The following is a 25,107-nucleotide window of genomic DNA, read 5'->3' on the forward strand; positions in this document are numbered from 1 at the left end:
CCTCATCGAGCTCACAGTTTGTTTTTGGTACTTTTTCACGAAGGAAAATACAGCTTTTGTGGCAGTTATAACGAAATTGATTTTTATAATAGAGTAATAAGGTACTTAAATAGAACATCTTTACCCTCGGGAATTACCGGGTACACCGCAAAGCAAATTAAATAAAATTTGGGAATTTTTTGCTGGGGGTGAAAGTTAGTAACAAGAACAGGACAGTGAGAACAAGACAGTAAAAACAAACGGTGAGGGCTATTAAGCCAAGACGATAGAAAAATTATTATGAACGCTTAGGAAGACAAGCTTATGAGTGGAGACAGGTATAAGCACGTGTTGTTTTTATGAAGAAAATGGGCAGAAAGATAGATTCTCTTTCGTCACGTGTCAGCGACGAGAGAGTTAAGGAGAAAGAGTGAGAGAGAGGGAAGAGGAGAGGAGAAGAATAGAGAAGGGTGGGAGAAAAAACCAGAAGGAGTGAAGAACAAGAGAGGGAGAGATATAAACAGAGAAGAGATAGTAGAAATAGAAGAGTGCTCATCGTAGTTATTAAGATAAAACTTACTTGGAAAAGTCCTACTAGTTTTGCACTCATTGCACTCACTGAGACCGCTCGAACCCAGCTAGTGCCAAAAGGGTTACGCTAAATGCATTCAACTTCTTGGAAAAAGCAAACGAAAACAAGTACAAGAAAGCAAGAATTATGCACATACAACAGACATACACCCTTCGGCTATACAGCAAAACGAAAATGATTGCGAATTTTCAAATAAATAAAGAAAGGGTCAATCGGCTGTTAGACGAACGTAACGTGATGAAAAAAATAATACAAGTGCAACAGAAAAGGAATAGTACATATACAATGGACAAACGCCTCTCGGCTTTACTACAAAATGAAAATAATTGTACAATTAAAAGATGAATAAATAACAGAAAGTCTTTCGACTATCAGACGAACATAGTAGACTGGTCCAGAAGAGAAATGGAAAGTCATAGACCGAGCGGGAGGATAGACGAACGTGACTGGTCTGGATGGCGGCCGGTGGAAACAGGATGAAAATGCCTTGGCCGGACAGCGACCACGTTGTAGGAGAGGGAAAGAGTTGTAGAGGACATACCCACACTCACACACTCACACACACACACACACACACACACACACACACACACACACACACACACACACACACACATATATACATATGTCACACCTATCGAAGAATTTACCACACCATTATCTTTGGGAGATTTATTTTCTGCTGAAGTATGTCCTCTCGCCTATAGTGCTCTTTATAATTAATCTTGGGCTTTTGTTAAGTTTTATTTTCACTTACACATTACTAATTAGTTTTAAGAACTATTTCCATCGTATTCATTAAATTCATTATTTTTCGAATACCGGTTACGCTTGTTTGATATAATGTTATGCATTCTATTTTGTGATTAAGGCGGCAAGCTGGCAAAATCGTTAGCGCGCCGGGCGAAATTCTATGCGGTATTTCGTCTGCCGCTACGTTCTGAGTTCAAATTCCGCCGAGGTCGACTTTGCCTTTCATCTTTTCGGGGTCGATTAAATAAGTACCAGTTACGCACTGGGGTCGATATAATCGACTTAATCCGTTTGTCTGTCCTTGTTTGTCCCCTCTGTGTTTAGCCCCTTGTGGGTAGTAAAGAAATAGGTAATTCATCTGTCTGTGCGTTCTGAGTTTAAATTCCGCCGAGGCTGACTTCGCCTTCCATCCTTTCGTGGTCAATAAATTAAGTACCAAACGCTTACTGGAGTCGATCTAATCGACTGACCTTCTCCAACCAAAATTTCGGGCCTTGTTCTTAGAGTAGAAATGATTCTGTTTTGTCACTCTCTGCTGCTTAAGGTATCACATGATAATTAATCCCTTGATAAACCTGCCATGATCAGGATTTCTTCGGTGGAGAAATACAATCGATGTAGCTTCTTGTTGCCTACTTCAAGGCGGAGGGACAAGCTGAAATCTGCACTCCAAGCTAATTATCTATATTTGAATAATATTTCTTCTTTTTTTTCTATCTCTTTCATGTTTCAGTCATTAAAGTGACGCCATGCTGGAGCACCACCTTCATGCATCTTAGTCAAATGACTCGCCCCAAGGCTTACGCTTTTAAAGACTGGTACTTATTTTATCGGTTCCGTTTTGCAGAACCACTAAGTTACAGGGACATAATCACACCAGCACCGGTTGTCCAACGGTGGAGGAAGGAAAACAGTGACACAAATACATACATACATACATAAATACATACATACATGCATACATACATGCATACATACATACATACATAAATACATACATACATACATACATACATACATACATACATACATACATACATACATACATACATACATACATACATACATACATACATTATGGCTGCGACGAACTTCTTTGAGTTTCCATCAACCAAATACCTTCAGAAAGCTTTGGTCGGCCGGAGGCCATAGTAGAAGGTGCCATGCAGTGGAACTGAACCACAAACCGTGTGATTAGGAAGTAAGCTTTTTACCACATAACCATGCCTCGTCTCTTATCTCTTAAAAATTATGTGTACAAACATAGTTTACACGCCTTATATAATACTTAGGTTTATCACCCGATATCAAGTATTCGCGTTACGTTTGCTAACAATAATTGGACTAAAATCATAAACAAACTCATCGGGATTTGTATGGCTTTCTGATTAATAAGATTAATTTGCAGTTACATTAAACTATGTTCGAGCCTTAACTTGGACATGTATTTTTACTACTAGTATTAGAGCTTTGAGTGGTCTAATGTTATCTGACTGGAAATTGGGTGCGGAAAAGTGTGCAGAGGATAGTGAGAATGCCCGGGAAATTGATCAATTATCTTCAATTATAGGTCTGAGTCGATTAATTCCTTGTGAGTGAATTTGGCTGACAGACTCTTCTTGGAAGCCAGTCACGTATATGTGAGTGTGTGTCTACTTCTTTCTGTTCTTCTACGCACCAGTAACTTAACAGCCCGCTAAAAGAATCGACAAAATAAATACTAACCTTAACTGGAATTGATTTGTTTTACTTAACTGCAGAAACTGAAAGAAGCTTCGTATATATATATATACATATATATATATATACATATATATATATGTATGTGTGTATTTATATTTGTGTTTGTCCCCCCCATCGCTCGAGAACTGCTTTTGGTTTGCTTACGCCCACGTAACCTAGCGGTTCAGCAAACAAACCCGATACAATAAGTACCAGTTTTTAAAATTGCTGGGGGGATTGATTCGTTCGACTAAAACTTCTTCACTGTGATGCTCCAGCATGGCTGTTGTCTAATGAATGAAACAAATAGAAGATGAAAGAAAAAAATAATCACAGCATAAACGCGTAGCAGCAGTGAAATATATCTCAATATACAACGTACGACAGTTCGTAAAGAAAGAATATCAAATGGAAACATTGTAAGTATTAATTGCATCGCCTGATATCATTAGTGAAACTATCAGACGATAAATCTCAGAAAAGTATTTAAAAGTTTGTAATTGTTTTATTTGTTTTTCGAAAGAATTTTATCTGTTCATCAAATTTCATGGAATATTCACTGATATTTCACGAAGATGAAAGGAAACTGTCTCGAAGCAATTCCAAGGACGAAAGTCGTCGCAATAAATTTGCTCAACAATCTTCAATGAATCAATATTATTTAAAATATACACTTAAAAGCTCAGATGTATATAACAATGACAATGAGACGTATGACGAAACAGAAATGAGATGCCGTGGTTTTTATGCCTTTCCTAAAAATATGAGCAACATAATGGAAGAGCAGGCTGGAAGGGGAAAACGTATGAGACCGTCTTTACTCTGCAACTGCAAATCTAAATATCTAAATGGAATTATTGCCACTAAACATTGTCCTTTCATCGCCGCCAGCTCCATACCTTATTTAGTTAGCGAGCATGAAGCCATCGATGACAAAATTGACGGCCGCGGAATTTTATCTCATAAAGAAGAATTACAGAACGAATATCTCAAGGTATTCTAACCAGCTCTGCAATGATTATACCAGACGTTGTCTCATGAAGAACACGGGGATTTAATTGACTCCTGAGCAAAGAAAACCAAACGGTAATTTGCAGATTTAATTTCAGTTCCAATCTGAATAACATTCCTGGTAAGATTCAAAAAAAAAAAAAGAAAAGTCTGGAACAAACTCCATTGGCAAGAATCGTGTCAATAAAAATGTTCCACAAGTTTGAAACCAATATTGATTTGTTAGGAACGCTGGTATACGTAAGAAGTCTCGGATTTATTTGCAAATAAAACGTGAAATCCAATATTACGAAGAGAAAAGATAAACAGTGGTTTTTATGCATTTCTGAAGAATATTTCAAGTCATTTAATATGGTACAGGAGCTTTTATTTCTAGAATAATCTTGCATATTCACTTCATTCTCATCTTTTGACTACATTCGCTTTGCTTTATGTGTTGTATTATTTCACACTGTCTTTCAATACAGCACACTCACCCACCTACCTCGTTCATCATGGATGCTTAGTTCCAAAAAACACCGTGAGCATCATGGTAAATAATAGAAGATCAGGAGAAAACGTGTTATGTTCCAAGACCGCCCCACCAAGTTCTTGTGAGGATTATGGATGGTCTTTGGGGTGTGCTTTTGTGGTTTGAGGAGAATCTTTGGCAGATTGGTGACTCGTGTTATCACATATTTCTTCGTGATAACTACAGAGCGTACCGTGTTATTCCGTGTTAAATAAATCAGTGATAAACGAGAATGGATGTACTGCTTTGCTAATCATTATTCGTAATAGCGATATAAACTATGCATTTACGAAATTTATACCAGTGATATTCTAAGTATCTCTACAAAAGGGAATTTATTCCATGTCAGGGATATTGAGATTAGTATTAACTCTGAATATGTTAGATCAAGGTTGTATTTGTTTGTAGTATAGTAAACATAAACAATACAGAGTAAAACCACACTCATATAATACCAACTATTATTAATACAGGCAATAGGTTCAGCCTGTTTGTCTTTGCCTATTATTTCAATTAAGGAATTGTCTCATTAACTTTTCCTAACTTCTCAATATAAAACTGCTAGTTATTATTCAAGTTTTGCTTGATCTAAATACAAGATTCTTTGATTATTTCGCTTTTTGTAGTTGATCTATACAGAAAACACTGTTATCATATCCATTTTATTGATAATCCATTTAATATGCAAATATAAACTTATCTCCTTGCAGCAATTCGCAATTTTTTTTCTAAACGTTTATTTATTCATTGCTTCTTGAAGTTTTCATTGCAACATAAAGAATTCATTCTTGTGTTTGCCGTTCTTTAGTTTCTATTGCTTCTGTTTTTCTTTTTGTTTGTTTTTTTTTCAGTTTTATAAAGATGAATTGGCCTGCAGAAAAACCCCGGGAAAGAGATGTCGAAAGATTGAAAAACAAAAACACAACATTTGCGATAGAGAAAATAGAATAATATATATTTAAAACAGAATTTGCGACAAAGCAACGCAAGAAATACTTAAAGTACATAGCGAGTTGTAAAAAGGAAAAGAATGGAGAAATTATTCATTTCAAAAATAAAATAAATGTTTGATTTGATTTTTTTTTTCCTATTTAGATTTCGTTCTACTATTTATAATTGGGATTATTCTTTTCATAGTCGTTGTGTCTATGAAATCTAAAAGCATACAAAACCAATAATAGGAATTGTTTTTTCTTCTTATTTTCATCAAATCTTCTAAAAAAATTCACAGATTTTTTCATCTTCTTTTCCTCCAAATCATCTTTCTTCTTCTTCTTCTTCTTCTTCTTCTTCTTCTTCTTCTTCTTCTCTTCTTCTTCTTCTTCTTCTCTTCTTCTTCTTCTTCTTCTTCTTCTTCTTCTTCTTCTTCTACTTCTTCTTCTTCTTCTTCTTCCTCTTCTTCTTCTTCTTCTTCTTCTTCTTCTTCTTCTTCTTCTTCTTCATCTTCTTCATCTTCTCCTTCTTCTTCCACTGCAGCCTTTATTTCTTTCTTAGGTAGGTGAAAGGAAATGACACAAAAATCCGTTCTTAATTATTCTAATGTATTTTATCTGATTATCCTTCTACATCTGTCAGAAGGAGATATTAAACATTGATAGAAATGCCACAAAGCAAAGGTTTACGGGGCTTTTGTTTTGTTTTTTTAAAAATGGGGGAAAAAAAAAAATCGAGACAAGATTTGTTTCTTAATATTCTATCTTTTATTATATACATTCAGTCAGATGTGCACTTTCTTTATTTACTCTTAGATTAGATGTACTTTTCATATCGTTGTTTCTCTCACAAAAGTTTTCCTTTGATTTTTCTGCTGGTGAGAAAACTTAATGTTAATCTTTTCACCTGATCAAACGTATCCGGTGTTTAACTCTACTTTCCCTGTTATCTAATACACATGTAACATTGAACACGATTTGATTATGTCACCGGTAACTTTGCCACGGGCTGCCAGTAACTTCTTTGTCGATTAGCTGAAGACAAACTTACATTTTAGTTATAAGTAAATACATATTCATAAAAAGTTGCAACTGATGCGCGTCAGCAAATATTTTACGTTGTAGTTCGTGAGTTTGGATAAATTCCTACGAATTAATGCGAATCCAACGAAGCGAATACAACAAAGTAGATTTCTAAAGCTGTGAGCCGATATCAATACCTTAAATTGGTTATTTTGCATCTATTCGCCGGCGGTAAATCGGTGGATCAGTTACGGATCATAACAAACAGCACGTTTCGTTATGCTTCTAACAATTGATACTCCAAGTTCAAATCGTGCTAAGGTCACTTTAGGCTTTCTTCCTTTTGGAGCAGAAGAAAAATCTGTGTGATGGCTTGGAGGAAAGAGAAAAACGATAAACTGGATCCCTTGCGATGCTTTTTTCCTGCCGTTGGTGTTCTAAGTTCAAATTCTGCCATAACCTACAATGGATGGTAAAATTAAGCCATCGTCTGGTTTAAGGCCACCATCTTGTACCTTGGCTACCTTTAGAAGAGTTCAATATGATGGAAGTATTTATATCAGGTTTCCGATTCCAGGATATCTCCCTCTATCTCACAAGCATTCTGAAAGCATCTATAAAATCGCACAAGCTTTTGCGAGAAAAAGAAATGTAGGACTAAAATAGCGTTTAGTCTATGACAGTTTTACTAGCGCCATCAATCAATGAATAAAAGTTAATTATTCGATAAGGCAATTTCATAATCTAATTTGAGTTAGGAATGAGAAATAATACATCCTAATTAGAAAACACAAAGATTCTATAGACTTCGTTATCCCCCAAATTATGCCATATCATTTCCGAAAGCATATTTTAACTGTTGTTTCTGTCGAGTTCTAGATAAATGCTGATCTGATAACAAACAATGGGAATTTATTCGGCAGTAGTTCCTGAGAAAGTAGTTCAATTTTTATTCTCCATGATGACGGTAGACGGTTTCTAATCTTAGATAAGGGCCTGTAGGTTTTGAGAAGAGGGAGGCAGTTGACTACGTCGACGCCAGTATATGAGTGGCATTTATTTTATCGATCGCGAAAGGATGAAAAGTAAAATCGACCTCAGCGGAATTTAATCTCAAAACGTAAACACGAACGAAATGATGCGAAGAATTTTGTCCGGTATAATAACGTTTCGCCACCTCGCCGCCTTCTGGCAGTAGATATTTGAGTTAAGACTATAACAGCTTAGCAATCGTATGTATCGCAAGGGCAGCAAGCTGACTGAATCGTTCGTGCAGCATTATCGGGTTTTCACTTCAAATACTGTTGAAGTCAGCCCTGTCTTTTACCCTTTCGAGGTCGATAAAATAAATTACTCGGTTAATTGAAGGAACAAGCTCCCTGACCCTGAAATTGCAGACGTCGTGCTAAAGTTTGAAATAAGTTTCTGTATTTATTATAAAGAATCGCTAGCAAACTTCAAAGGCTTCATTTACCAAGTTTTAAAGCAAGCCACACAAAATGTTTAATTGGCTCAGATAAAATCTTGCTTTCGGGAACATTGCTCGTGAGTTGCTTCGGTAAAAATTAAAATTGGCTTGAAGATAAACATTTGAAAATCTAAGACTTTTTTCCTTTGAGATTGTTGGAAGGAGATTTAGTTTGACTTGTCTTAAATCAGAGCAAAAATATTCTCTGTCTTCACTGTAGACAAAGGCGAAGCACCTGAAAATTTTACATTCTTCCTCTTCGTGACAAATAGCATAACGGGTTTTTTCTACGTATATCACTCCTTCGTTATTTTGATTTAAAGTTCGCAAATCGCAAACCGATTACAATCCTCTCTATTCGTTCAAACGGTGCGCTGTGCATTTCAAAGCCACAAATTAAATCATATTTCTGATACACAATCACTATTAATAAAATAATTGTTTTCTCTGTTTCTTTAAATTTTAATCTTTAAAACGGAGTTTTGTTAACTTGCCATGTAAAATAAGAAATATATTTTACTTTCTTTGAGAAATATGCCAAGAATTTTTATATCTCTAGATTACAAAGAAGTAAAAAAAAATGAAAAGTATTTCAATAAATGAAAACTGGTTCTTCATAGGTGGCCCAATATGCAATTAAAATTATGTAAAACCCGCCATATTTTTCGCCAGGAGTTTGTTTACGTTGGAGATTAAAGACAGTGGAAGATATATTCATATTGAAGAACTTACATCCAATAGAGTTTGATTAGAATATGTTGTTTACATTTTACATAAGATTTCAGCAGCAGGATATTTAAGCAAAATGGGTAGTTTGCCAAAATATTATTATAAGTAGAATGTAAGCGATGAAATTCTTACTGCAAATATTATTATGAATAACAATTTGTCAGAGCAACGCACGCGGCTTTTAAATATATACACACAGAGATATACATAAACAAGTAGAAAACTTAGGTTAGATATAAGCAAGGCAATCTCTGCGATTTAATGAATTGTTAGCACAGCAATTCATTTCTGAGGAAGAGTAAAGAAAAAGTTGCGACGCGTTTATGAAATTGTAAATTTATATATTACATTAGCAGGCAGGAAATAATAATCCTCAAATATTAATACATGCCAGTATTGAGGAATCCTTTCTCTGCAAATGTTGGTCAAATCTCTCTCTCTCTCTCTCTCTTTCTCTCCCCTCTCTGTATGTATATATATATATATATATATATATATATATATATATATATATATATATATATATATATATATATATATATATATATATATTTATAAATATATATATATATATATGTATATATATATATATATATATATATATATATATATATATATATATATATTATATATATATGTATATACATATATGTATATATATAATATGTTTATAAATATATATATATATATACATATATATATTTATAATATTATATATTATATATATATATATATATATATATATATATATATATATATACATATATATATACATATATATGTATATATCGGTAGCCACTACACACATTTTTTCTCTCCTTGTTTTTTTCTGTGTCCCTTTCTGTAGAAGAGCATAGGCTCAAAACGTAAAAGACGTTTTCGATTCCCGAGCCTTATACTAATGCATCTGTTTATTTTCTACACCACCTGTCTTCGTCTTTTGTATTTTTCGTGAATTCCTCCCCTATATATGTATATATATATACGCAGGCCTCTGGAATTTTTGGAGAAAGCGGAGTTGCCTATTTCTACGCGACAACTCAACTTCAATTATGTTTATTCTAAGAAGAAACCGTTCACTTGGACTCCCGAAGGTGGTAAGAGCCGGAAAAGACAAAACTGAATATTTCACACAGGTTCTACAACATTTCAACCTGTTCACAACCATTGAGTGATAAATCCTTATCGAATCTATTTTGCAAAATTGGAATATTTTTAATTTTCCATTTGCACAAATATCTACACCTTCACTACATAGAACATTTCTAAGAAAAGAAGATTTTTTCTTTTGTGTTTATGTGCTTTTGTATCCGCCAAAATAATTCACATTGTACGTAATGCAATAGATGAGATTTCTTGTTTCGCAATTCATGTTTTCATTCCCTTTCAATTCCTTCTCATTCTTGAATATTTTGCTTGTTTCCTGTTCAGGCATTACATATGTCCAACATCATGAGTCTCCCCAGTTCGTTACCCGTATTCTTTCTTTCTCCAAAGTGAATCTTATCTTTCTTTCTTAAGATTATCTTGACATTTGGCTGTTGTCTTTGGTTGTTGAAGAGTTGTGATTGTTTAATTATTTCGAGGAGATTCGATGAATTATGTCGAATTGGAAAGTATTGTTCAAATGAATGACACATGTGGCCTCCTATGAGCAACATTCTCAGACCAGGGATTTATCACAGTTACCAGACACTCCACAGAGCCGCCTGAATTGTGTCTAAGTTCCTGTGCAAAGATGTGGGGATGAACTCCCATGTACTGCGTCCTTTCCTGCTTGATGTCTCTCTTCTCGCTTCACACACATTCGCAGCCCCCGCTACAGCAGTCCAAATCATGTCTTACTGATTTCACAGTTTTTACAGAACATTAAGCAACAGTCGTGGTGTGGTATTTTAAAGCACCTATCATCATGATACAAGTAACTCTTTTCCAATATTCAGATAGCTTCCAGTCCTCTATGGCCGCTGACTTTTTCTGAAGTACATTTTCAATTTTAATGCTATCAAACGCCGTTAAGAGTTCACCCATACACCAAAATGCACCTAAAAATAGAAAACAAAAACATTTAGACCCAAAAACTTTGTATGTGTGTATGTGTGTGTGTGTGCGTGTGTGTGTGTGTGATGTCTGTGTGCGTGTATGGGTGTGTGTCTGTGTTCTTGTGTAATGGATATCAACACGTGATCGAGGAAAACCACCGTCACTGACCATTGTTCGTGGAAAATGTCAACAATGACAGTGTATTAGATTCACGCCCCAGAAATCGCCTTCCCTCGGGTTCGCACCTGAGGCTCCCATTGTCACCGTGACGCCGTTGTATTCGAGCGGGCAGCAGTCTGTTACGTCGCCGGCGATTGCACAACTTTAGGTCCAGTAAGTGTTGCACAGCACCTCACCCACCGTCTCTCCATTTGGTCAGGGGCTCAGAAATGTGGGAGTGTCAAGATGTCACACGTAGGGAAAATATGCCAAAATATTCAATGTCAATTCCTGTTTATCTGGCTTTATATATCAGTGACCAAGTGACCGTCTCCTAGTGACATACTTTAACAAATGCAATCCTTTATTATATAGCTCAGAAACCTGGACGTTGTTGTAGAGCTGAAAACGAGGCAATTTCTCCTCTTCTCCTCTGGAAGCCATCTACTCGCGATACCGGAGGGCATACACTCTCCTACCCTAATGTAATCTCCAGGGATACAGGCATCCAGCAACAGAATCTCCGTAATGCTATGATGGACTGTAAAGTCTGGCGTAGCACGGTAAATTCCATTGTCTCGACCACGGTCGAACAATGATGATATATATATATATATATATATATATATATATACTTGATAATTAGGGTTCAGCAAAGATTTGCTTCACCACATACCGAAGTTTAGAAATAGCAGTCAAAAAATATTAGCTATTCCTTCTACTTTAAAAGGAGTTCCCAGAAAAATCAAAGTACTTGAAAACAATCCACGCAGGCGAAAGGGAAAAATAACGAAAATCAATCGGTATTAGGTTACCCACGTACGCGCGTTTCAGAATTAGATCGGTATAAAGAATAAATAATTATACCTTACCCGACCATTTTCGGCTCTTCAGCGTGGGATTCCAGAAATATTAATTATAAATATTAAATTCGAAGGCACTAGAGAATATATATATATATATATATATATATATATATATATAATATATATATATATATATATATATTATGCGCATATATTTTCTTCGTGTAAGTGTCTTACTATTGTGGAGATCCGCCCATGTGCACACACGATCATTCAGCGAATTCTGAATCATACAGAGACCAACTACAATAATATAAATCCGGTGTATATTATTAATTTGTAAAATGTTATGAAGTAATCTTTCTTTCGACTGTCTTTCAATTATCAATTTGAAACGGATTTATACATGTGTGAATGTACATATACATAGTTAAACACACACACCACACACACACACACACACACACGCACACATATACATGTATATAAAATATCTGCGGACTAATGAACTATTAAAATTGTCCTCATAACATCGTAATCTGTGTAAACTTGGAAAGTAATTAGATAACATAAACATATAAAATGTGCTATAATATAAAATCTATTAAATAGTTTTGCCTTGTAATTCAACTCACGTTTCCATTTAATTATACTGCTTTCACTTGAATATATACAACTTCGTTCGTTTCAAATCTACACCTAATGGCAGTAGCTATTGATTAGTATGTAGTTTCGTTTAGAGAGAAAGTTTCAACTTAAAAACTCTAATTAATGTATCATATATTTTCTTAATTGTGCCAGCTTCGTTTGTTCTTCTCCATATATGGCGTATCTTGCTCTTCAGCCCATTGTGTTATATTTTATCAGGAACTTTCCCGCCTCGTGTTGTTGACATGTTTCTATATATTTTCACCTCGTACCTGCTTTCTGCTGTATTATTGTATTTACATAGTTGCTGCATTTCGCTTATATTACTCGTCACCTATTTCCCTTCGTATCATATCTTGGGTGAAAGCGCGTAGCTTAATGGTTAGGCTGTTGCACTCACGGCTACTAGATCGTAGATTCGATCCCCCAGACCGTACTGCGGTTGTGTTCTTGAGCAAGACGCTTCGTTTCACGTGGCTCCAGTCCCCCTTTCGATCAGGGTTGAATGTTGGCCTGCTCGCCTAGCCAGCGGGATGGCGTCATTCGAAGGCTAAAATAGTGCAAAGTGCATTGTGAACAGCAATGTGTAACAACATTTGATAGACTGGTAGGTCATGTGATCACGTGATTACACACTGGAGCATCATTACACTGTTCCAGGTTCATATGAGTGTTTTTATCTGTTTGGCTCTGTTTCTTTCATTTTATTTCCTATGAAAATATATTAAAGCCGTGTCTGGAGCGATAGAGACTGTGAATAGTTCCATGGGGCCGTTCTCATAGCGCAAAGTTGTCAATTCAGAGAGACAGAATTGCAGACATGAGGAGTGACAGAGAGTAAACTTTCCATACTTAAAGTTGTGGAAAGAGTAACACATGTGACAATCGCCAACATATCAGAAATTAATACATTCCTCAGAAATCCTCAATACGTTCTATATATATATAAGAGAACAAAGTGTACGTACGCCGCTATGAATATATATATAAAATAAAATACAAATGGGACAAGACCGCAAAACATCTGGACAACTAGGTGATACAAAAAAGGACAATAAAACATCCAGATAGACGATACAAAAAACAAAGACGGGTCATTCGAAGCCTTTTATCCTCAGTCAAGAACCGGATCATCCTCGCAATTTCGGCTGATAATAGATGAATACAGAAAGATAAATCGAGAGATAGAGAAATATACAGAGAGACAGACAGATAGATAGATAGATAGATAGATATAGATAGATAGATAGATAGATAGATAGATAGATAGATAGATAGATTGATAGATAGATAGATAGATAGATAGATAGATAGATAGATAGATAGATAGATAGATAGATAGATAGATAGATAGATAGATAGATAGATAGATAGATAGATAAACAGACAGACAGATAGATAGATGGATAGATCGGTAGATATGAAGGCTGACTTAATTGTTTTTCGTGTGGTTGGTGCCTTAGTGGAAAGAACGTAACTGATTTTATATTTTTGAATTTTCTTTTATTCGTTTAATTGTTATTTGACTGCGGCCATGTTGAAGCACCACCTTCAGTAGCCCAAATCGATCCCAGGATTTCTTTCTTGTAAGCCAAGTACTTACTCTAACGGGGTTCTTTTTTGTCGGACAGCTACGTTAGAGGGACTTAAACACAGCAATATTGGTCGTCAAGTGGTGGTGGTAGGACAAACACAGACACACAAATACGTATATATACATATGTATATATATATCCCTTCCCTTTCTCTCTTACTCCCTCTCACTCTTTCCGTCTGTCAAATCCACTCACAGGCCTTGGTCGGCCCGAGGCTACTGTAGAAGACACTTGCCCGCCCTCTTTACACCAACCTAAGACCGCACGTGTGGGGGCATATGGCCTAGTGGTTAGAACAGCGGACCTCGTGGTTGAGGGATCGCGGGTTCAAATCCCAGACCGGGCGATGTGTGTGTTTATGAGCGAAACACCTAAGCTCCACGCGGCTCCGGCAGAAGGTAATGGCGAACTTCTACTGATTCTTTCGCCACAACCTTCTCTCACTCTTTCCTCCTGCATCTTGCAGCTCACCTGCGACGGACCGGCGTCCCGTCCAGGTGGGGAACCTATTCGCCAAGGAAACCGGGAAACCGGCCCTTATGAGCCAGGTGTGGCTCGAGGAAGAAGGAAGACCACACGTGCTTCAAAGATACAAACTTTATCTAAATTACCAACGTCTGTCAACATTTCATGTTGATTTGTGTTGCAAACACCAGAATAATAGTGGTGATGATATTTCGCTAAATTCTTTATTATTTCTACAACCACTTGAAAGAAAATCAGTATATTTCACTAGTGATGTATTAACTACAGGAATGAATGATTAGAAAAGAAAATAAACGCCAAGAGGTATTGAGCTGATACTTAGATTAGAGACTCTCGATGCTAATTTTATTTTCTAAACCTTTAGGGCAGATGAAATATATAACTATCATTTACTAGAAACATATGTACACCACCTCTCTATTTACACGATTCATGAATATTTGCAAACAAAGGTTAATCAAAATTTGCAGGTTACGCACATATTTTAACGTAGTTCATAATATAAATAGCTTCATCTTAAATGACTATTCATGGAGTAAATCTAATTATTGTTGTAACTCCCAGTTGAAATTCTACTGCTGTTGCACAGAAATCTTATCAGGTCTCTTGATATGCTTCGAAAGTTTCAAATGAAATTCTTTATTTCAGTTCTCGCGAGACAAGCTGATCAGCTAATGAAGCGAACGGGCAGAAAGGAAAACAGAATGAACGCGTAGAATGTTGATCGTGGATATTTGTGTGAGGGCAGAGTGCAACAATTTGAAATAAATAAAGGCTACTCCAAGTGAGTATACGTGTGTTTTCATACATACATACAGTGAGAGAGACATATTCAAACACACACGCATGTTTGTATATATATATATATATATATATATATATATATAATATATATATATATATACACATATAGTTGAAATTTACAGAAAACAAAAGACGAAGACAGGTGTATAAACAACAAGCAGGTGTATTAGTGGGAAGGTGAGAAATTCTTTTACGTTTCGAGCCTACGTTTTACAACAGAAAGGAATAAGAGAAACTAAACAGAGAGAGAAAAAAAAACTTTTGGGGTTAGCGGTCAGTCATGGCGACTGGCTGAACAAAGGTAATTAAAGGAAGTGTGGAAAAGTGTTTCCTTCGGTGGTGGTGAAGGTAGAGGAGGAAAGATTTGTAATCGGGCATGATTGAAAAGATGGAAAGTTCAAAACAGTTCAAAAAGGTTCAAAGGTCGTGGTGTATGTAGTGATTTTTTATCAACGGAGGAATCTAGTGAAATACATATGTATATTGAGTAGTAATCCGAGTGGAATGCTGGTGTGTAAATGAGGAGAGGTGCAGAAATTTCAGGACAAACTGGTGCGACCACGTAAGCGTACAATATATGGTTGAAATTTACAGAGAAACAAAAGACAAAGACAACAAACGCATTTGCGTCTGAATATATGTTTCAGTTCTCTCAACATACGAAACTATTGTTTAATACATGTATTGTGACCTTTAGATAATAATATTTATCTCTCACCAGATGGAGTACTTTTCTGTTGAATTTCCTTCACGGATCAGTACATCAGTACATTATATATATTGAAATTAACTCATGTCTGCCTGTTGGAAATAACCACCAAAACTCTAATTTAAATTGCCAAAATACACTGACAATAACTACAGAAATCAACCGTTCGGAGGCAAATGGGCTAATAAAATCTCCCAACGTACATTCAAGTATTTGGACTCACGGGGACAGGTTTGTGCACTGGCATAATAGCCTCAGCTTCCTCAGCACGCGTTACATGATAGAGTCTCTCAACCCGTCGTGTTGAAGTCCACGCTGCAACTCATTCGTTTTGCGCCGAATCATGGCAGTCACGAGGGTGAATATAATTTCAATACTGAGCAAATAGTTCACGAGAAAAACACAATTCACGGGAAAATAATTTGCGAAAATATTTAACTTGGTTATTATCTAGTGTAACAATTTTAAAATGGTGATAACAGAATCAATAATATAGGCGAATGCAGGTCCCCAAAATGCATCAAATAGCTGAAGGATTAAAATTAATCAAAGGACTGACTAAGTATGTCTGTCTGCTGGAAATAACAGTCACAACTCTTTTTTAAATCACCAAAAAACACTGATAATTCGCAAATTATCTTTCCTATCCCAATATGCTGAAAAATAGACCTTATGTCGTCCAACCACATATAATATATTTCAGTACCAATTCACATCGTGTTGAAACGAGGAAAGCAAGCTAACAGAAAAAGTTTTAAAATTCTATTATCCTCAAATCGGACTGATTTCTGGATTAATTCAAAATGATTCTTCCTTCATCAGCGAGGAACACGATAAGAATAAATGGAATACATACATATACCCACGGAGAAAAACAGATACAAAGTCATGTGTACATTGAAGTACCCCAAATATATCCAAACAGAAATTCTGTAGCAAGCCCCAACACACGTGAAGTCGGTCAGGACTGTGAATTTAGAGTGCAAAATATTCTTTTCTACTCTAGGCACAAGACCCGAAATTTTGGTGGAGAGTGCCTGTCGGTTCCATCGACTACAGTACGCAACTGGTACTTGATTTATTGACCCCGAAAGGATTAAAGGCAGAGTCGACCTCGGCGGAATTTGATCTCAGAAAGTAAAGACAGGAAATACCGCTAAGCATTTCGCCCAGCGTGATAACGTCTCTGCCAGCTGGCAGCCTTTATAGTGAAAAATATTTTATGTAGTTAGACAATCTAAAGTCTATTTTTCAGCATTTTTGCATAGAATCTTTTTCTTTTGCCCTTATTTATAATTGTATGTGTGTGTGTGTGTGTGTGTGTGTGTGTGCGAGTGTGCGCGCGCGCGTGGTGTGCGTATGTATATCTGTGTCTTTGTGTCTGTATTTGTCTCCCACCACCGCTTGACAACCGGTGCTGCTTTATTGATGCCCCATATACATAACGGTTCGGCAAAAAGAGACCGATAAAATAAGTACCGGGCTTAAAGAATAAGCACTGAGGTCGATTCATTTGACTAAAATGTCTTGAAGGTGGTGCTCCAGCATGGCCTCAGTCTAATGACTGAAACATGTATGTGTATATATAAATATGTGCGCGGTGTTTGGAGTGTAGAGTATAGACAGACAGACAGACAGACAGACAGACAGACAGACAGACAGATAGATAGATAGATAGATAGATAGATAGATAGATAGATAGATAGATAGATAGATAGATAGATAGATAGATAGATAAGCAATTTGTCTCTCGAGCATTCTGCCATTGCGTCCCGCACATCCGCCGCCGTGATGGCACCTTCGCAGCACGCTGCCTCTCTTGCCGAGAGTCGTGGCAGGCTGTGCAGGTAGGCACTGAAGTCCACCCTGCGTTCACACTCGCCACTCGTCCCGTACAGTCGAGCAAAATGCCGCTGAAATGCCTCGCACATCTTTCTCGGCTAGAGCAACTCGCGTCCCTGTTCATCTAACAGAGACCGAATGGTGGCTTTGTTGCCCCGTTGCGCCTCCGCCACCCTGGCCTCTCTCGCGGCTCCAACACCTTCCATCTTTAGAGCACGCATCCTAGCCCTGACAGTATTTGTGGCGTTGAAGTGTTGGTCGAGGGCCAACCTCGCCGCCAAAATGTCGGATGAGATGCCGCTTCTTATTGCCTCTTCTAACTTCTTAACTAGCTCACCCTCTACTCTGTTTTTATCTATGGCTAGTGCTTTGCTATACCTAATGGCTTCTGCTTTTACTGCTCTCTTCAGGGCAAACCAACATTTGTTGTTGACGATGGCTCCCGTCAAAGCCCTCTTTACTAGTGTGCTAATTCGGTTTCTGAAAACCTGTTTCGACGAGAAAGACGCGTTCAGTTTCCAGTAACCGGAACCCTGCCTATGTGCCTTATCCAAGTCTAGCGTACACGTCACTAGTTTGTGATCCGTGTAGCTGATTAAATGGAATTGTGGACATCCTAAGCTATCCCTATCTGCTGTCCTGCATAGTGTCCTATCTAGATACGATCTCAACGACCCAATGCGGTTGCTCCATGTCCACGTTGGCACATTTGGGTGGTCGAGTCGGTACCTGTCAGACAGTTGAAAGCGTTTGAGCAGGTCTCTAAGGCATTTACATCCCCGTCTATTTTCGTCTCTCCCCACGTAGTCTAGATGCGTGTCCAAGATAGCATTCCAATCCCCCACTAAAAGTGAAGGACGAGACGTTCCAAGGAATACTTAGACTTTGAAAGAAATCCGGCCGACCTGCCAGGAGTAGAAAAGCGCACCCATCCCTGCCGTCGACATCCAGGACAACCAGTCTATTCTCCGGATCTACGAATATCGTCTTTACTTCGAGATCCAGACTCTTGCGAAAAAGTACCACCATGCCACTACCGCTCATTCTTGGCAGACAGGGAGAAAAATAAATGTTAAACCGTTCACCAAACATGGGCTTTAGGGCCCGTGGTTCATGGTGTCTGGTCACACTTATTGCTATGATTTCCAAATTATGTGACCTGATGTCATTTAAAAGGTACCCTTGTTTCCAAGGGGACCCCAAGCCACACGCATTCACACAACCAATCTTGACCATGATCCTATTGAGTTGTGTGCCTTAAAACACAAACGAAAGGAAAGGAGAGTTACTTACCTTTCAAAAGATTTGTCTCCTCCTTTGATTTTTCATCAAGGAGGCTGTTATACATTTTTTGCATAAATATTTATGATATCCCCCTACCGCATTGGGAGGGATTTTAGTATGTGGTGATATGTGGTAAATTTTTATGCGTTCTGGTGGTGTTGTGTGTGGGTGGTTGTTCGTTTTAATGTCGTTTTCTGTAATGTTTGTGTTTGTGTTGATGTATTTCATCAACTCTGTGTTTTTGGTGTCTATGGCTGTGAGCATATTCTTTTTATATATTTTTATGGCGTTGATATTGTTTGTGGTAAGGTTTGAGATGTCTTCAGGTGTATATATCACTGCTTTGTTTGCGTTTGTATTGGATCTCGTTCTTTTTTTTTTGTTCCTTTTCCTCCTTCCTTTTCTTGCTATTTGCCATTCCTCAGTGCTTTCGTCTTCCGACGAAATTTCCAAGGAATCGGAAAGGGGTAGGGGCATGTTGTAGGCTTCAATGTGTTTTTGTGTAATTGGTTGTGTTGTTGTTTTCGTTGATGTTGGTTGTTGACTGCTTGTGTGTGATGTGAGGGAAGGGGAATCAGTTTTTGTACTATCTTTTGGTTTTTCTGTTTCCTAAGTTCTTGCTGTTGGTGGTGATTTTCAGATGTTGTTGTGTGTTCATTTGTTGGTGTTGGCGGGTTTGGTTTCGTACTCCCTTTGTCTGTCCTCTGTGCTGGTGGTGGTGTGGGTAGTAGTGTTATTTTTTCTTTTGACTTTTCCCCATGTTATGGTTGTTGTTATTCTTGTTCTGATTTTTGTTGTTGTTTTTTTGTTGTTGGGCAATCACTTCTTAGGTGTTCCTCGGTGCCACACAAGAAACAGCGAGGCCTCCTACCCTCTACCACTACGTAAAGGAAATTGCCGTCTGGCAGCTCAATTTGGTGGGGGATGTTATTGATTTGGTTTTGGTCAATTTGCATCAATAACTGAACTATTTTCCCCGACCATTTCTTTTCTTCGAAGGCGGCATATTCCAGAATATTTATATTTTCCTCCATTTTGTAGCAAATGGCTGACAACAGCCATTGTGAATCTATTTCTGGAGGGACATTTTTAATCGAAATTTTGATCACGCGTTGACCAAGGTAGGTCGGAATTAAAATTAGTTTTTCCGACTGTAATGTGAGCGTCGAAAGTTCTTTCGCTCTTTCTTCGCTGTCGAAGCGAACCTGTATCGTGGCATATTTGTTTCCCCAATTTAAATAATTTTTGTAGGCCCATATTGACCGTAAACATTTTTCAATCAGTTCTGCTTGTGTTTGTTCTGGTCGGCGTGTTTTTGCGTTTAGGAATTTGTATATTATTGTCTTCTTTTGTGTGGTGTCTATGATGTTTTGTGGTATATGTAAGCGTAGATGTGAACCTTCTTCAGTTAACAGGGCTTTTGTTTTTTTTATTTGTTCTGTTGTGAAGTGTAATATTGTCTTTTTTGGTTTTAATGCTTGTGCAAAATTGGGTTTGGTGGTAGTGTTGGTGACAGAGGTGTCACTTGTAGTAGTTGAGGTTGTAGTAGTGGTGTTATTGTTGGCTTTTATCGTACACGGCAAAACGACGATATCGTTGTTTTTGTCGTTCTTGGTGGCGGCGGTGGTGTTAGTGGCAAGGGAGGCAGCCATAGTAGCATTGGTATTGACGGCACGGTGTTTGGTGACGGTGATGGTGATTGGTCTGGTGATCTTGGTTTGTTGTTGTTGTTAGTGGTATCGTTAGCAGAGGAAGCAGCTGTAGTAGCAGAAACCGCCATGGTGGTGGTGTCGGTGTTGATGGTTGGATCATTGGTGGCGGTGACGGTGCTTGGCCCTGGGACCTTGGTTTTGTGGTTGTTGCTGTTGTTGATGCTGATAGTGGTGGTGGTGGTGGTGGTGTTGATGTTAGCGGCGTTCAAACTGTCAGGTTCACTTTTTAGTGACAGGGAATCTTGCTCTTTTGTTTCGGCGTCACGCTTGACTTGCGCCTCGGCCTCGTGGTGACCAGTAGCCATTTTTGAAAATAAAAATGGCTAAAATAAAACCACGAAGCCTTTGAGAATTTTTTTTTTAATTTGCCCACAAAGGGCGAAATTTTGTGTGGATGTTAATGAAAGTATGGGTTGGGTGTTGTACACCTTTTAGAAATAAAATGTTTGACAATCAACAATTTTAAACGTAGAAAACTACCAACTTACTTGGAGCCCATTTGACTTGTGTCAATCAGATAGATAGATACATAGATAGATAGACAGACAGACAGGCAGACAGGCTGATAGATAGATAGATAGCTAGATAGATAGATAGATAGATAGATAGATAGATAGATAGATAGATAGATAGATAGATAGATAGATAGATAGATAGATAGACAGACAGAAAGACAGACAGACAGACAGAGAAAGAGAGAGAGAGAATGACAGACAGACGGTCAAGCAGGCAGGCAGGCAGGCAGGCAGAGAGAGTGAGAGACTGGTACTGAGACGGTTGGTTAACAGTATATTATTAACAAATTTATGTAAGAGAAATGAAGTGACACTGCAATTTTTTTCCCTACACGATTTCACCTCCACCACCATAAAACGAATCTTGTCGAATTTCTAAATGAAACCTTGAAGGATACTACACTTCTTTTGTAAGCTATATCGCTGATTATTTCTTTCGTTCATACGTGATAATTATACATGCATGGTTTAGTTTCTACATGTGCTTTTCACTGGAAGTGGTCTAGAATTTTCTTGTTCAAATTCTGAATCTGATGGGAAATAAAGCTACATTGCGAGTTCTAAAAAGCAATTATAGAATATTGAGTCTCAAAGACAATTTCAGCTTATGCCATTTCTATTATGATAATCTCTTCTTTAGCTTCATGGTTCCTGAAGTAACCAAATAGCTTGCCTAAATTTAATGGTTACAAATGTCTAAACGCAGTTCTACAACGCCGTACTATGATATATAACCATGTATACATGTATATATATGTGTGTGTGTGTGTGTGTGTGTGTGTGTGTGTATGTATAATATATATATATGTGTGTGTGTGTGTGTGTGTGTATACTTTATTAATATAGCTGCAAAAATATCACAAATATTGTTACTTAGAGTTTCACGATCCAATTCGTCGAACAGTTTTGCCTGAGAATTTCAAACAAAACTGTCCGACAAACGGAAACGTGAAACTCTGGGTAACAGTTTTTGAGATATCTTTGCAGATTTTTTAATAAAGCATATTACTCTACCTCCGGTATTCGTCTACTATTTGTTCCACCTTGTTTCACTACATGTGGATCGTTGGCGATCCCCCCCCCCGTCGTCCTTTTCTCTTGGACTTTCCTCTGTCACCTGTTTTTGAAGCTTTGAAGCTTTGCTCGATACGTAAAACTACCTTTCTTTCCTTCCCTGAGCGTCTACTAATACTTTGCATGTACCACGTGCTCGCGTGGTTGTTTTTTATACATACATGTATGTAGATGTATATGTAAATATATGTGTATGTATCTACTTCTACATTTTTTGTCCTGGTGATAATATATCATTCTCATTAAGAAATGTATACTGTTCTGCAATTCCTCCTGACAGTAACTTCCACATCAACAGGAGGCTGAAAATCGGTCTGTAATTGGCAGTAACATTTCCCGTTCAAGCTTCCGTCAGGCACAACTCCGTTCGTTCTTTTGCCAATGCATTCAATTGTTCTGCGGTCAATTTATGGCAACTACTGAACTTTTTTTGATCCAAAATCACTGTACATTAGATCCTGCGGCTTTCCAATTGCTTATCTTTTTACTCATATCTCTGATACAATCTTCTGTGAAGTGGATAGCCCCTTGCTGGGGATAAGAAACTGTTTGCTTCACGCTGCAGAGCCATTCAGCTGTAGTATTATGTTGTTCTTGCTTGCTCCATATTTTACTCCAGAAAAGTCGACTTTCATCAGCATCAGAGACTAATTTTTCACGTTTTTTATTGTCATTAATCGCTTGGTAAAATCTTTTTGGTCGATTCTAAACAACTTGTTTCGCTGGTATTGTTGAATCTGTTGTTCAAACCTCGTTCGCTTTGCTTTTTTGCAAGTATGCGCTGCTTCAGTTCTTCAATCACAACATTCAGACCTTTCGTATCTACATCATACTTCTTCCTAACCTTTTCGAGTTTATATCTTCACAAATTCTCCTTTTCCACCACGGTTGTTTATTTCCTCTTCTATCTGTCACTGTTCTATTTTCAGTAGTTCTCAATCCTATCCTTTCCACCACAGTCCTACCAGCAGTTTTTATGAGATTATTTGTTTTTGTGATATTCTTTGTTTCAATGTGTCTCAATTTATTATCGACTTGATTCGTCTCTTGATTTAGTCTCCATTGGTTAGCCTTCTTAAACTCGCACACAAATTCTGTCCCCTCTGTATTTAATAGATCTAAAATTCTGTCTATTATTAATCTATCTTCATTGTGTGAGTAGTCATTTATCTCAATTCTTTCACAATTCACGGTATTATATTCTTGCGAACAATTGTCCATCTCCTCCCCTATATCACTTTCATTTCTCGCATGCCCATCCTCACTCAATATCGCTCTTTTAATAGCTTCTAGCTCCAGTTCTGTTAACAATCCATTCTTTCGTATTGCTCTAGCTTGGTCACATAGTCTCCCTTCAGTAATTTCAAACAATTCCATTGCCTTCCATTCATTGTGCATTCGTTTTCTGTACTCTCTGACAGGCGCGCCATTCGCGTCCTCTGGGGTGCTCCAGTAGTAACATACCAAAACAATTACTTGTTTACTCCACATGTGTCTTGTAGCATGGCTAGCAATTGCTGGATTACGACCGGGCCCACCCTGCCGCACAGTGGGGCACCTGCCGGGTGCGGCGCCTTCATCATTAGTTCCAGTCCCGTTCACACCGTTTTCGCTATTTATTTTGTTTGGCATTTTCACTCACTAATAAGGTATGTTTTTAGGTTACTACCAACCTGTATTTTTATCGAGACACCATCTCTATTAAGGTGGTCTGCCAAGGCAGCAGGATCCTTGCTTCCCTGGTTTTGGACTCAGTGTGTTCCTTCTTTTAGGCTTCTTTTGGTGGTGGTGGTGGTGGTGGTGGTGGTGGTGGTGGTAGTAGTAGTAGTAGTAGTAGTAGTAGTAGTAGTAGTAGTAGTAGTAGTAGTAGTAGTAGTAGCAGCTGCAAGAATATTAATAAAGAAATATGCAATAACTCTTCTAGAATTTGGCGTAGAAATCTTTGCTTGTGTGATAGGAAGAAAACCAGAGCAATTCGCTTTTACAATTTTATTGCTTTGGTTAGCGTCAAAATACCCGTAGCAGAAATTTTGGTTTTATGCAATTAGTTATAGCTAAAAATAAAAATTTAAAAAAAGCTCGTAACACATTTAAACAACGATGAAATTTTTTTTTTTAATCTATATTATTTGACATTCAACTACTGGTTTTAGTCTTCATTGAACACAAATATTTCAATGTTGAATCGTTCACATACCAAGATGACACGCTCCGAACAAAATGGAACACTTCCGGCAACTAAGAATGTTTGTGATTTTTCAATTCTGCTTTGTTCCTTCAATGTAGTGGATTTTAGACATGAAATACCAAAGCATCATTTTGATAATGGCCTTTCTTTCTGCTTTCAATGTTCTGGCCTTTTACACATTACAAGTCCAGGAAGCCTGAATTGTAAGCGATATACACAGACGTTCACAATGAAATGTTCAGACTCTTTGTGTACAGTTTTAATGCATTTCGTCACGTATTTGCATACATGAGGTATGGGTCATGAATGTATGTGAAGTCGCGTTTTACGAAGCATGGCTATTATTTTGAGAAAAAAAGTTTCAATGAATTTTACATTGTGACATAGAGACAGCTATGTTTATAATGTGATAGGCCGAAATCTGATTTGCGGTAGGTTCGTATACAGAACCCGACATTGTAGCGATAACATGAATATTTGTGCACGCGCAAGTAAATTTTTGGTAGCTAATAAAAAGGGAAA

At 37.4% G+C, this 25,107-nt stretch overlaps 1 long non-coding RNA gene across 1 annotated transcript in view; it reads right to left on the bottom strand.

The window, feature by feature from the left end:
• Window positions 1-10,673: 10,673 nt before the first annotated feature.
• LOC118764992 overlaps window positions 10,674-25,107 on the bottom strand; it is a 113,330-nt gene continuing 98,896 nt past the window's right edge. The window contains exon 3 of the long non-coding RNA XR_005000835.1: window positions 10,674-10,765. This is a non-coding gene — a long non-coding RNA (uncharacterized LOC118764992). The remainder of the gene's footprint in view (window positions 10,766-25,107) is intronic.

This window comes from Octopus sinensis, linkage group LG10, assembly GCF_006345805.1.
Source record: "Octopus sinensis linkage group LG10, ASM634580v1, whole genome shotgun sequence".
Classification (NCBI taxonomy): Eukaryota; Metazoa; Mollusca; class Cephalopoda; order Octopoda; family Octopodidae; genus Octopus; species Octopus sinensis.